Here is a 13,145-nt window from a genome sequence, read left to right on the forward strand (position 1 = left end):
AATCTTATACCTTCATTCACAGATAAGAACACTTAATGCAAACAATCAAAGCTGCCTAAATCAAATTCTTTTTAAAATGGCAAAGTTTTTTTTTTTGTTGTTGTTGTTGTTGTTTTAAGACAAAATGGGGATAGAATGTAGCTCTGGACAGAGACTATCTTGAGGAAATACAAATAGGGGTTCTTTAAAAAGCAGAAAACAATCAATTTCTCCTAACGTGAAGGGGGGATGTATCAAATTTAACATTAAGCTCCCTTCTGCTCAATTGCTAAGTCTGTTTTGAGGAAAGGGTCTTCGGAGGCTCCGCAGCTATGCTGTCTGCAAACAATCCGCGGGAGTGGGTCCCTCTACCCCGGTCTGTCCCGACACTTTTCGCATTCACACCCTCTGCAGCTCCGTTTCCCAGCGTATCTGGCCTCCCCCTTTGCTCCGTCCTGGTCTCACCCGTCCCCAGTCAGGCCCCAGCGTCCCTCCGCCCGAACGCCCAGGTCCTCCGGCCGCCCGCGTCGGTCAGGCCGCGCTCACCCAGGCCTCCGCTCGGTCGGTGCCGCCGCTCGGCTCGGCAGCCCCCGCCGCGCTTTATAGCCGGGGCCGCCCGGCCCGGGCCCACGTGCTGCCACGCCGGGGAGCCTGGGGGTTGTAGTTCTGCGCCGTCGCCGGCGAGGCGCGCCTGGAACCGCCGGCCCCGAAACCCCGAGACGTTTTGCACACCCGGAATTTGCCCTTTTGTCACCGGAACGACGTGGGCCGAAGTGACTCCGGCGCCGCGCCGCGGCCTCCCGAGGATCCGGAGCATCCCAGCTAGCGGCCGGGTGCCCGAGAGCGCGCCGCTCACCCGCGCCACGCCGAGTCCAGACCGCCCCCTGCCTCCTGTGCACGCCGGTCCTCCCCGCGTGCTGTTCGCCTCCTCGGCCCCCCTCCGTCTGAATTGTCCTTCTCTTGCGCGGGGCTCTGCAGTCCCCGCTATCTCGTGGTTCTGCGTTGTGAGGTTTGGGCTGCTGTTTCCGAGGCGTGCGGAGAACCCCAAGCAGTAGTTTTTAGTATGTTCACAGAACTGTGCAACCCGTGTCACAATTTTAGGACATTTTCATCACTTCCTCCAAAAAAAAAAAAAAACCCCTAGCTATTAGTAGTCACTCATTTTTCTGACCCCCCCCACCCCCAGTCGTAAGCAGCCACTAAGCTATAGATTTGCCTATTCTGCACATTTCATATAAATGGAATTATATGCTATGTGGTTGGTTTGTTTTTGAGACAGGCTCTCACTCTGTCACCTAGGCTGGAGTGCAGTGGCATGACCACAGCTCACTGCACCTTTGACCTACCAGGCTTAAACGATCCTCCCACCTCAACCTCCTAAGTAGCTGGGACTACAGGCGTGTGCTACTGCACTGGGCCAATTTTCTGTTTATATTTTGATAAACGAATACCTTGGTAAATAGCTCACTATGTTACCCAGGCTGGTCTCGGCCTCCTGAGCCCAAGCGATCTGCCTGCCTTGAGCTCCCAAAGGGTGGGACTGTGGGATTACAGGCATGAGCCGCTTCACCCAGCCATGCTATGTGGTCTTTTGTGTCTGGCTTCTTTCATTTAGCATAACATTTTCAAGTATTTTATTCATTTTTATAGCCATCCTATGGCTATACCACATTTTATTTATATTTCCATTGTATGACTGTATTACATTTTGTTTACCCATCAGTTGATGGACATTTGAATTGTTTCTACTCTTTGGCTGTTATGAATAATGCTGCTATTGTAACTGCAGGTTTTAAGCCTCCTAGAATTTTGTGGTGTTCTTTATTTCTGTGGAGTTAGTTTATGGCACCCGACCTCTGTTCAGTTCCTCAGAAGCCCCAAGTCCTTACCAAGATCAGGGCTTTGGCATGTGACCAGGATGCTTTTCCAACCTTTTGCTGATAAGTGACAGATGCAACCTTCCTAAGAGGGACCGCACTCAGATCTTCCCAATGTAGGTGACAACCCTTCCTTGTAACACCCAGTGCTTTCCCTTCTGATCACAACTTCTTGGTGTGGATGTGGTCTGTCTGTTCTGTTTCATGTGACACATATAATGCCTATACTGCAGAAATGGTTGAAATAGCATGGCATGCTGAATGGATGTTGGTAACTGAGAGCTGTGTGCTGGCTCTGTTGTCTGAACATAGATTTTACCACTGAGAGCAGGGTGGCTCCTCCTCCTATGCAGTTTTCACCCTCCTTTGGAAATATTCTCCTTCAATCTCTGCCTCTCTCTCATTTGTATTAAAATGATGGAAATATAGACATGAGACATGGAAAATTAACACTCCTGCCTTCTGCTCCGTACTGTCCTCCCCCATAGGTTCTGCCCCATACTGGTTCTTTGGATTTTTAAAATAAACATGCATGCAAGAAGAATATACCTGGTGTTCTCAACTTTTCAATATGTAGAATATACTTTACAATCTGGTTCAAGTTTAGTTTACAAGCATGTTCTCTCTCATGAATAAGGCAACAGCAGGAACCCTCCTGTCCATGAGGGCTGGTGTGACACGGAGAGTAAGGACTGGACAAAGAGGACTGTAATGCCTCTTTGTGACCAAGCGGGATGGATTCCTGGCATAGATTAAATCTGGGGAACATTGTCTTGCTGAGTTTGTGACTTCCTTGTCCTGAATCGTATCTCTAGACCTATGTGGCCAGTGGGTTACATACACTCTTTTGTCATCACCTAAAAATGGAGAAAACCTTTGAAAATATGGGCCTACTTTGACTAGCAGCAAGGAGAACACTGAGAGTTCCATGAGTTGTAAATAGAAGGGAGCGTTACTGTTACTAAGTTTGCCTATCAGGTCTTCTTTGACAATACTCAAATAATTACAGAGGCAAAACTTCCTTTTGAAGGATGTGCAGCCTGTTTTAGCTATTGCCTGCAAGGACATTAGACCTCTGGGAGGCACAAACGTGAGTTATGTTCTGCTTGTGACAGTATGGTCAAAGGTTTCCCCTAATCTTTTTTTTAAAGCCTACAGCACCCAGTATTCTCAGGCAGTCTCCCATCCAAGCACTAACCAGGCCTGACCCTGCTTAGCTTCCGAGATCAGACAAGATTGGGCACATTCAGGGTGGTATAACCATAGACCCCCACCCCTAGATCTTAAAGGGCAATAAGCATATTTTCTAAAAACATTCCGAAGCTCACTGGCTACTCCTGTTATAAATAAGGTAAAAACCCACCACTAGATGGCAGTCTATCAGCAGAAATTGCTCCTTTATGACTCTAGCCTGGACGTTTCTGGGGACATCAGGGAACAGCAAGAGTATTAGATAATAGTTTTCTGCTTCCATTTCCTGTCCTCCACCTATGCAGTTTACAGCCTTCATTTTAATTGTTCTCCTTCAGTCTCTGCCTCTCTCTCATTTATATTAAAATAATGAAAATATACTGTATAGAAACTTAGAAATGGGACATGGAAAATGAACACTCCTGCCTTCTGCCCCATACTGGTTCTTCGGGTTTTTAAAATAAACATACCTGTAAGCAGAGTACACCTGGTGCCCTTGACTTTTCGATATGTAGAATATACTTTAAAAGCTTGTTCAAGCTTAGTTTATAAATATTTTCTCTCTCATGAATAAAACTCTTATGTTTCCTTCAGCATTTAAGGTAAAAATGGGACAATTAGGAGAAATACATTTTAGCTCTTTTATGAAGAACTTCATTTTATGTCTCTTTTGAATGAAGGAAAAATTCCCTGGAAAAAGTTCAGAGTGTGAAATTTGAAATTTAACTTGCTGCCACCCGGGGCAGGTTTGATTCTAGGTAGCTGCTCAATTTAGGTACTAGGAATTGGGGCTTCAGGAAGCTTGGATCCCTGCTGGGCAAATGTGACTGGTCTTGAGCCTCCTTTTCCCTCTGCCTAAGCCTTCAGGACGCTGTTAGCCTGGAGTAGTGCACTCAGACTCCAGCTTTCAGAGCGGTTTCCCCACTCGCCATCAGCCTGGTTCACTGGTGCCTAAGGAAAAGCTCCCAGAGGTTATTCTAAAGCCTCTCTTGTTACTCCTGTGCTTCACTTCTCAGCTTTAGGTCTTCTGTTGTCTCTGTACCTAAATTCTGTTATTTCCGAAAGAAAAACATACAATGTATATTCGTGCATTTAAAGACCAAGTAGGCACAAAAAAAGTAAAATGTGGAACGCTATTTATTTCGTTCTTCCATTCTTATGAAAAGGAAGAAAGAAGTGTGTGTAGGGATATACTTGTATATACGCACATATTTCCAGAAGCATACCAGTGATGCTCAGAATATTTAACAACTGGTTCGGCACTGACACGCAGAGATGGATGCTGGTCTTGTGCTCAAGGGATCCTGGAGGTCCCCTAACATCTATGCTTTCACCCTGTAATGATGGATCAAGACTCGGGGGGGCAGCACTCCGAGGTCATGCCAGGCAGCTACCAACTGCTTCTCTGGGGAAGGGGGTTGAGGGCAGGAGGGACTTATTTTTTAATGTGCCCTTTAGTGATGTTTGAAAGGTTTTGTTTGAATTTTATTTAACTATGTGCACATAGGTAGAATTTCATTTTGTTTAGTTTAGGAGATAAGTCTTATTTTTAGATTTTGTTTGTAGACCTTTCTGTCTAGTTATTTGCCTCCAGGCCATTTCTTTTAGTTTCATGTTGCTGAATCCTCCGCTGAGAGCTCTCCTTAAGCTTCTTAAGCCCCTCTGTTTGTGGGGAAGGGAGGGGTCAGGCTGAACTCCCTCTCACCAGTTCTCAGTTCCCCCCAATCCCAACACTGGTGTCGGAGTCTCCTGGTGTTACTTATCTTGGCCCTCTTGTCTCTCCACCTACCAGACCTCAGTTCCATTATTAACCAGTATAGGCATCACTCTGCTTAATCTCGTGATCAGAACGTAAGTGCTTTTTTTTTTTGGTGTTCCCACAACTTTTGTGCACATAGACTTAGATTTCCTATACACAGCAGCCCTAACAAGAATAGTTATTACATTAGTGGTAATACTCACATGGCATTGGCTTGAGCCTCCACCTGCCTAATGCAGACACACTGCTGCCTTCCACCTTCCCATTATTACTGGGAGGCACGATATGGTGGTCTCTGCAATGTACTTCCTCTCTTGCCTGTTCTTCCACTTTTGAGTTTCTTGTTGACCCCACGCCCCAACCCCTGCCATGAGGCCACTGGAGGGCAGTGTCTCGTCCCAAAGTTGCTTTCTCCCTGTGCCCCAAGGCCGTCAAGCACACTGATCCTACATTGTGGAGAGAAGCCTCTTCTCTCACTTTGCCTCACATTTTTTCACCTGTTTCCCCAAACAGCATGGCAGGTGTTCATTGTCTCATTTAAGCCCCTTCCCTCTCTACCTGCAGGTGCTCTCTCTGTAGAGATCAGGCATGAGTCTATGGAGCAAGTACAGGAACCAAAGTTCGTGACAAATACCTTTTCCTTTCTGTCACCCCACACCCGTCCCAAGGCTGTCCTTTCCCACCCTCCTTTCTCCACCCTAGGATACCATGAGACCACCTTCCAGCAGTCCCCTTCCCTTCAGACTAATCAGCACCCACAGCCAGGTCGACTGTTCCCTTAGATTTATCAGACCAAGTGGACTCTTTGTGGTGGGTGATACTGGGCTCAAGCTGATAGGCTAGCCATGCATATTCTGTTAATGCTCACAGTGTGGCAATTGTCTGCGGACATGTCTGCTTCCCCTGTTAGACTGTGGCTTCCTTGACTGTGAGCTCCTAACTGTGTGGTGTTCATTTTCGTATCTCCAGCATGCAGTCCCCTGCCTGTCACACAGCTGATCTTGATAAATATCTTTGAAAGAATAAATGAACACAGCCCAATTAGCATAGATAGGCAGAAAGAAACAGCCTATCTTTGCCAAAAGGAAATTTAGGCAGCAACATGCAGAGGAAGAGGAGCTAATTTTAAAAACCTCTTTCCTACAGAGCAGCCACTCGCAGCTTTCTAGACTCCTTGGACCCTCAGGGTTAGAGAAGACCCAGGGTTAGGATATCACTTTCAGGGGAGGTTTCAATGACCTTGTTTTGAAAAAATAACATGTTGAACAACCAGGTGACTAGTTACATTTTATTGTGTACCTGCCTGTTGAAAAAACAAGGACAACAATACAAAAAGATAGAACATGGCAAAACATATTGGTTAGACAGGGGAAAGCAGATGACACACAGGGACAGGACATTTTATTTGTATCATTCCAAATCCAAGAAGTATAATTAACCCAATGCTCGGTTCATCTAAGTGTTTATAGCAGAGGTGAAGGTGACAGATTGAGGCACGGATATGTTAATGCTGAATACGGGGCATTTCTTCTCTTATTATTTACTAGAAATAATCTGATGTCATGTAACAGACCACAGTGTGTAAATGACTTCAATCAGGAAAAAAAGATAACTTGTGGAACTCTATCTGACTTTATTCTGTACACATACTGAGAAGCAAACCTGTTAATTACAACCTAAGCAGAAACTCTTCAAGTAGTCTGTGAGACAGAGGTATTAATTGTATTTATTATGGTAATAACAATACTTAACACTTACTTCAAGCCACGATAGTTGCAGAAATTGGGAAAAATAAGTATACTCCAGCAGGCTTACAGACACTCAGTGGCAATGTTGCAAATAATCATAATCACAGTAATTTCAGACATGAGGAAGCAGAGAGAGAGGGGGAGAGGTGTTAAACAGTTTGTTGAACATCACAGAGCTGGTAAGGAGTCTCTTTAATTCCAAAGCATGACTTCTTTCCTCTACACAGCAATGCCTTCCAAATTAGAGAATGTTATAGTGTAAAATCATCAGGAAAAACGTGATTTCTGGTGACTTTTAAAACAGTATTGTCTGGTCTCTTGTTCTGGTTTCCCTGTTCTACGTAACAGTTATGCACCCCATAAGGACGTTTTCATCAGCAACGAGCCACACATATGGTGATGGTCCTGTAAGATTGTAATGAACCTGAAAAATCCCCATTGCCTAGTGACACAGCTGTTGTCACATTGTAGCACAGACCCGTGGGTGTGGTGATGCTGGTGTAAACACACCTACCACACTGCCAGCCTTATGAAAGTATAGCACATACAATTATGTACAGTATGTAGTACTGTAAAATGATAATAAACAAGTGTTCCTTATGTGCTTACTATACTTGTTATTGTTATTTTGAAGGGTACTGCTTCTACTTATATCTTTCAAAAGTTAACTGTGAAAGCACCTCAGGCAGGTCCTTTGGGAGGTCGAGAAGAAGCGTTGTCCTCATAGAAGATGACAGCTACATGTGTGTGACTGCCCCTGAAGGCCTTCCAGTGGGACAAGATGTAGAAGTGGGAGACAGTGATAGTGATGACTGTGATCTGGTGCAGGCCTAGGTTAAGGTGTGTGTTTGTGACTTAGTTTTTAACAAAAATGATTAAAAAGTAAAAAAACAGGCCGGGCGCGGTGGCTCAAGCCTGTAATCCCAGCACTTTGGGAGGCCGAGACGGGTGGATCACGAGGTCGAGAGATCGAGACCATCCTGGTCAACATGGTGAAACCCCGTCTCTACTAAAAATACAAAAAATTAGCTGGGCATGGTGGCACGTGCCTGTAATCTCAGCTACTCAGGAGGCTGAGGCAGGAGAATTGCCTGAACCCAGGAGACGGAGGTTGCGGTGAGCCGAGATCGCGCCATTGCACTCCAGCCTGGGTAACAAGAGCGAAACTCCGTCTCAAAAAAAAAAAAAAAAAGTAAAAAAACAAAAACAAGAAAACCAAAATGCTTATAGAGTAAGGATATAAAGAAAGAAAATATTTTTGTACAACTATACAAAGTTTCTGTTCTAAGTGAAGTGTTATTTCAAAAGAGTCAAAAAGTTTTTAAAAATTTAAAAGTTTATAAAGTAAAGAAGTTATAGTTAGCTAACTTTATCACTAAAGAAATTTTTTTCTAAAATAAATTAAGTATAGCCTGCTTGTACAATGTTGGTAAGGTCTACAGCGGTGCACGGTATCCCGGCCTTCACATTCACCACCCACTCACTCCCTGACTCACCCAGAGCTACCTCTAGTCCTGCAAACTCCATTCCTTGTAAGTGCCCTATGCAAGTGTACTATTTTAAATCTTCTGTATTGCCTTTTTACTATACCTTTTCTATGTTTAGATAAACAAATACCATTGTGTTATAATCAGCCACAGTATTCAGTACAGTAGCATGCTGTACAGGTTTGTAGTCTAGGAGCAACAGGCTATATTCCATATAGCCCATGTATGCAGTAGGCTTTAGTGTCCACATTTGTGTAAGCATTCTATGTGGTCACACAAGAATAAAACTGCCTGAGGACATTTTTTTCAGAATATATCCTTGTTGTAAGTGATGCATGACTATATACAGAAAGATTTAAGTGGAGAGAACCAAATGCCTTGCTAGGCAACAAAGCAAGTTGGACAGATGGACAGTGGCTAGAATGACCATGGTGCCTAAATCTTCCATTACCCAGTACCTTATCGATAAATATTTCCTACTCTATGTTCCAGATAATTCAGCCTACTTAAAGCCCAATGGAAAGTGAGTCAACAAACCTCCCAGCCCGCTCACCCACCATCAACCCAGAAACTCACCAGCATGTATTGAAGGCTTACCTTGTTGTGCCTGGCATAGTGTTTGGTGCCATGTGGAATGGCAAAGCAGGACCAGACAGCGTCCCTGCCATGCTGGTGCTTGTAATCTAGTTGGAGAGATACGATAAAAATAAATGGCACAATTACAGAATCTGACAGAATGTAATAAAGTGCTAAATTGTGTGGTACAGACAATTAGAGAACAAGACAGTGTATAATAAAGTGCTAATTGTGTGGTACAGACAATAAGTATAATAGGAGTTCAGTGAAGGGATGGATGAGTGTGGGCTGCAGTCTTCAGGGAAGGCTTCTCATCATGTCAGTGCTGCCGTGTTTATCCAGTGCATGATGGGAAATGGAATATGAAATAGAAGATGGATTAAGAGCGGAATAATCGTGCTGAACTGTGGTATCTCTCTCTTCTCAGGCTGGATGAACACAGAAAGAGAAAGAGTCCTTTGAAAGGTAGCATTCTGCATTTTAAAAACTCAAATAGAGAAATACCTTGTTTTCCTTTATTAGTTGTGTTATAGAGAATTTCTACAGAGATTTAAAATCATATTTTAAATTGACTAATGTTTTAAATGTACCAGGAAGCTCACTGTTTAAAGGAGCCATGTTGTAAATCCTTTTCACAAATGAAAGATACTTTTGCATTTCTGATGATCACATAGTTTATCTTTATACAAAATTCCTCAAAGCTAATAGTAAATAGGTACTCTCATATACTACTGGTGGGATTGATGAACCTTTTACAAGGTAACTTGGCAATGTGTACACTAAGGTTTTACAATGTGCATATTGTTTAACCAATCAGTTTCACTTCTGAGAATTTATCCCAAGGATATAATAATCATAGCTGACTGCAAGAATGACTTTACTACAATGATAATTATCACAGAGTTAGGAGAAACTGGGAACAATCTAAATGCCCCCAAAGAGAGGACTGATGAAATAAACACATGTTTATAAAATGGAATGTATAGTCACTAAAGTGGTACTGTAGAAAAGTATGAATTGTTGTAGGAAATGTTCAGAATATGTAGATAAGTGAAAAAAGCAAATTTGAAAACTTGTAGAGTATGATTCCATTTTGTTAAAAATGTGTTTTATGTGGAAAAACATGTTTTATTCACAGAAACATATTTGAGTGGTGAGATGCTCTGTAATTTCCACTTCTTTATGTTTTTGTGAAATTTCCAAATGTGTTAAAATTCTAAAATTCTCTGATTTAATTTGCTTTGAAAATTCGGATAGTTATAATTTCGACTGCCATCTCGTGATTTCTTTGAGTGGGGTAGACCTAGAGGGAGTAATCTTAGGAGGTTGCTAGAGCCAAGGGTCTTATAGGACAAGTAAGTTCTGGGACCGGAGACAACCATGAGAGTATTATTCCTTTTTCTTTTGAATTATAAATGATTTCTATTAGCAGAATGTATACCTTCTTTTCTTAAACTCACATTCGTGTGAGAGCTGTTTGGGAGGGACACACATTCTTTAAGGCTTATACAATCTGAATTTTTAGCAGCAGAGCCTGCCAGAGTGGGTGGAAAGCCCAGGGCATGGATTAATTTTTAAGATGTCTAGAATACTAAAAATAAAAATTAAAAAATGTAGAAATAAATGTAGATGTGCTGAAACAGAGTTGCAAAAACTGTGATGATTTTAAGTGTTTATCTTGAACAAATTGATACCTTTAACACACGGTATATAAGAACAGGAAGTAAAACTTCATTGTGACATTATGTCAAAAGCTTGAATTTGAGGTCTTTGGTGCATGTGGGGTCAAGGCCAAATTAGACTCTGCCTGGAAACCATGCAGAGGATGAGGAATTATTGAAAACAATCAGAAAATATGTAGAGAGGATTTTGGAATTTCTGGTCCAGGGGATTTTCCATGTCTAAAGTGAAAACAAAATAGTTTTCTTCTGTTCTAAGAACTTTATTTAGAACTGTTTTGAAAGGGGCCTTTCTCTGAAACATTTCAATACAAAGCCACATTATTTTCTCATCCTGTGACTCTATGTCTTCCATTTCCTAGGTTTCGACTAATTTAAGGTCTTAAAATAGATGTTTCAACCCTTTTTAGTTAATAATTTTCTATTTTAACCTCATCATCTAGCCTTTCATCTTTTACTTGGCCCGGTAAAACGCAGCAAGTCAGAATTTTACTTCCTTCCTGTGCCTAAAAAATACAAAGAAAATCCTTGAATACCCAGGTTTTTGGGAAGTCCAACTTTAGTCAAAACTGGGATCTGTTTTCCTTTCTTTGGAGAACCTGTCCTATAGAGAGAATGAGCTGGGCAGCACTCCTGAAGTGCAATCAGGAGGACTTTTTCCTGGACCTTTCCTTGTCTCCAATTAATTTGGGTAAATTAACCACTCTGTGCTTCGGTTTTTTCATGGCATAGTACAGTGCTCAACTGGAGGATGAGGACAGATGTGTAGTAATTAAAAGATTTCTGACAACATGGCAGACTAGCTGACTTGGAGCAGCCTTCCTCCCACTACTGCCACACAGAAAATCTAGAGAATATGTGGCAGCAATTTAAAATATACAACCAGGGTTTTTTTTTTTTTTTTTTGAGGTGAGGTCTCACTGTGTCACTGAGGCTAGAGTACAGTGGTGCAATCTCAGCTCACTGCAACTTTCGCCTCCTGGGTTCAAGCAATCCTCCCACCTCAGCCTCCCAAATAGCTGGGATCACAGCCGCATGCCACCATGCCTGGCTAATTGTTTGTATTTTTGGTAGAGATGGGGTTTCACCATGTTGCCCAGGCTGGTCTCAAACTCCTGAACTCAAGTGAGCTGCCCATCTGGCTTCCCAAAGTGCTGGGATTACAGGCGTTAGCTACCACACCTATCCATTACAACCAGTATTGAAAATAGTAAGGGAAATCTGCTAGTTTTCAATGTGAAAAGAACACTCAGAGACAGAGTAATAAATGTGGCTGATGTTGCTGGAATGGCACATAGTTCCGAGGATCTGGGGGCTGGGGTGTTGAGGCCCATCTGGAGATAGGATATGGGGCCTTGGGCCAAGTTTAGGCAGGAGACTATGACTAGAATTGTCAGATTTAGCAAATCAAAATGCAAGATGCCCAGTTAAATTTGAATTTTAGATAAACAATGAATCATTTTTTAGGGTATGTCCTACAGGTTGAATGGAACATACTTATGGTAAAAAAAAAAAAAAAAAAAGTTGTTTATCTGGAATTTGAATTTAACTGGGCTTCCTGTGTTTTATGTGGTAATCCCAGTTTTTTCAGTAATCTCTGGAGCCTAGGAGAAGGGGTGCCTTATCCACGCAGAAAGGACTATGGAAAATACTGAAAATTGCTGTGAAGAGGAGGAAGGAAACCTGTAGTTGGTCTGTGGCTGTGGGTGGGAAAAATGTGTTTCCCAGGCATTTACCGTGAGTAGATGTAGGATCTGGGAGAGGTAGAAATCTCATTCTAAGGAATTACCATGAAATCTGATCCAGGACAATTGAATCGTTAGAATTTCACCAGAAACAAAGTGCCATGTTGATTTAGGTACACAGATACACAGTGGGATAGCCAACCCTGCTAGAGATGAGCTCTTAATACGATATTAAGAACCAAATGAGGAATCACCCTGGAGGGAATCCTGAAGATAAAACAAATGGAGAAATCAGCAATCCAAGAACTGGGTTAATTTTAAAATTCTGAATGAGGCTATGAAATAAGTCTTGTCTTAGTATGTTTGGGCTGCTATGACGCAATACCAGAGACTGGGTGGCTTACAAACAACAGACATTTATTTCTCACAGTTATGAAGGCTGGAAGTCCAAGAGCAAGTGGCCCGCAGATTTGGTTTCTGATGAGGGCCTTCTTCGTGGTTCATAGAGGACAGTCTTCTTGCTATGTACTCTCATGGCCAAAAGGGTGAGGAAGCTTGCTGGGCTGTCTTTTATAAAGACCTGAATCTATCCAAGGCTCAACCTCCAATACCATTATGTTGGGGATTAGGGTTTCAACATATGAATTTTGGAGGCAGGGTATAAACATTTGGCCTAATGCAACTATCTCTTAAATGCCAGAGACATAAAGGAAGGAATAAAACAGAAGAATATTTTGTCATTAAAAAAGACCAGGTTTATTTGAAAAAGAACCATGCAGAAAGTATAGAGATTAAGAATATATTTGTTGACATTAACAACTCAAAGGGACGTGTTACATAGGATATTTGACTTCTGAAGAGAGCAAGTGAACTGCAAGAAAGAACGAAGGCAATGACCCAGACTGCAGCATAGAGAAATAATGAGATAGAAAAATATGACATAAAGAGGAGAAATTGAAGTAAGAAGGAGGTCACGTGTACTCATGTATTCACACACGTATTGTTTTGTCCCACCCAACTGGTGGCTGGAGTCACCCCAAAAGTAGTGCAGGGGAGTTCTCACAGAGATGCCCCAAACCGTCCTGAGATGGGGCTGGCTGGGATTCCAAAGAAGGAAGCACTAAATGCCAGGGTGACCAGTCCAAAGCATTTATTGGGGGAACT

General features: G+C 42.5%; 1 protein-coding gene, 1 long non-coding RNA gene and 1 pseudogene across 8 annotated transcripts in view; 1 reads left to right on the top strand and 2 right to left on the bottom strand.

Annotated features, from left to right (window-relative positions):
• Positions 1–894, bottom strand: part of NPL (N-acetylneuraminate pyruvate lyase) — a 47,894-nt gene extending 47,000 nt beyond the window's left edge. For 2 of the 7 annotated variants that reach the window (XM_010336059.3, XM_010336057.3), the window contains exon 1: positions 526–742. The gene's annotated coding sequence lies outside the window, so the exon portion shown is untranslated. Of the gene's footprint in view, positions 1–444; positions 745–835 lie in introns of those variants that run through there. The other 5 variants (XR_012515091.1, XR_012515092.1, XM_074390069.1 and 2 more) reach the window with 5 other exon arrangements.
• LOC141582268 (uncharacterized) overlaps positions 1–13,145 on the top strand; it is a 49,010-nt gene that overhangs the window by 12,427 nt on the left and 23,438 nt on the right. The window lies entirely within an intron of this gene.
• Positions 3,006–3,124, bottom strand: LOC120360284 (5S ribosomal RNA; annotated as a pseudogene).

This window comes from Saimiri boliviensis, chromosome 19, assembly GCF_048565385.1.
Source record: "Saimiri boliviensis isolate mSaiBol1 chromosome 19, mSaiBol1.pri, whole genome shotgun sequence".
NCBI classification, from domain to species: domain Eukaryota; kingdom Metazoa; phylum Chordata; class Mammalia; order Primates; family Cebidae; genus Saimiri; species Saimiri boliviensis.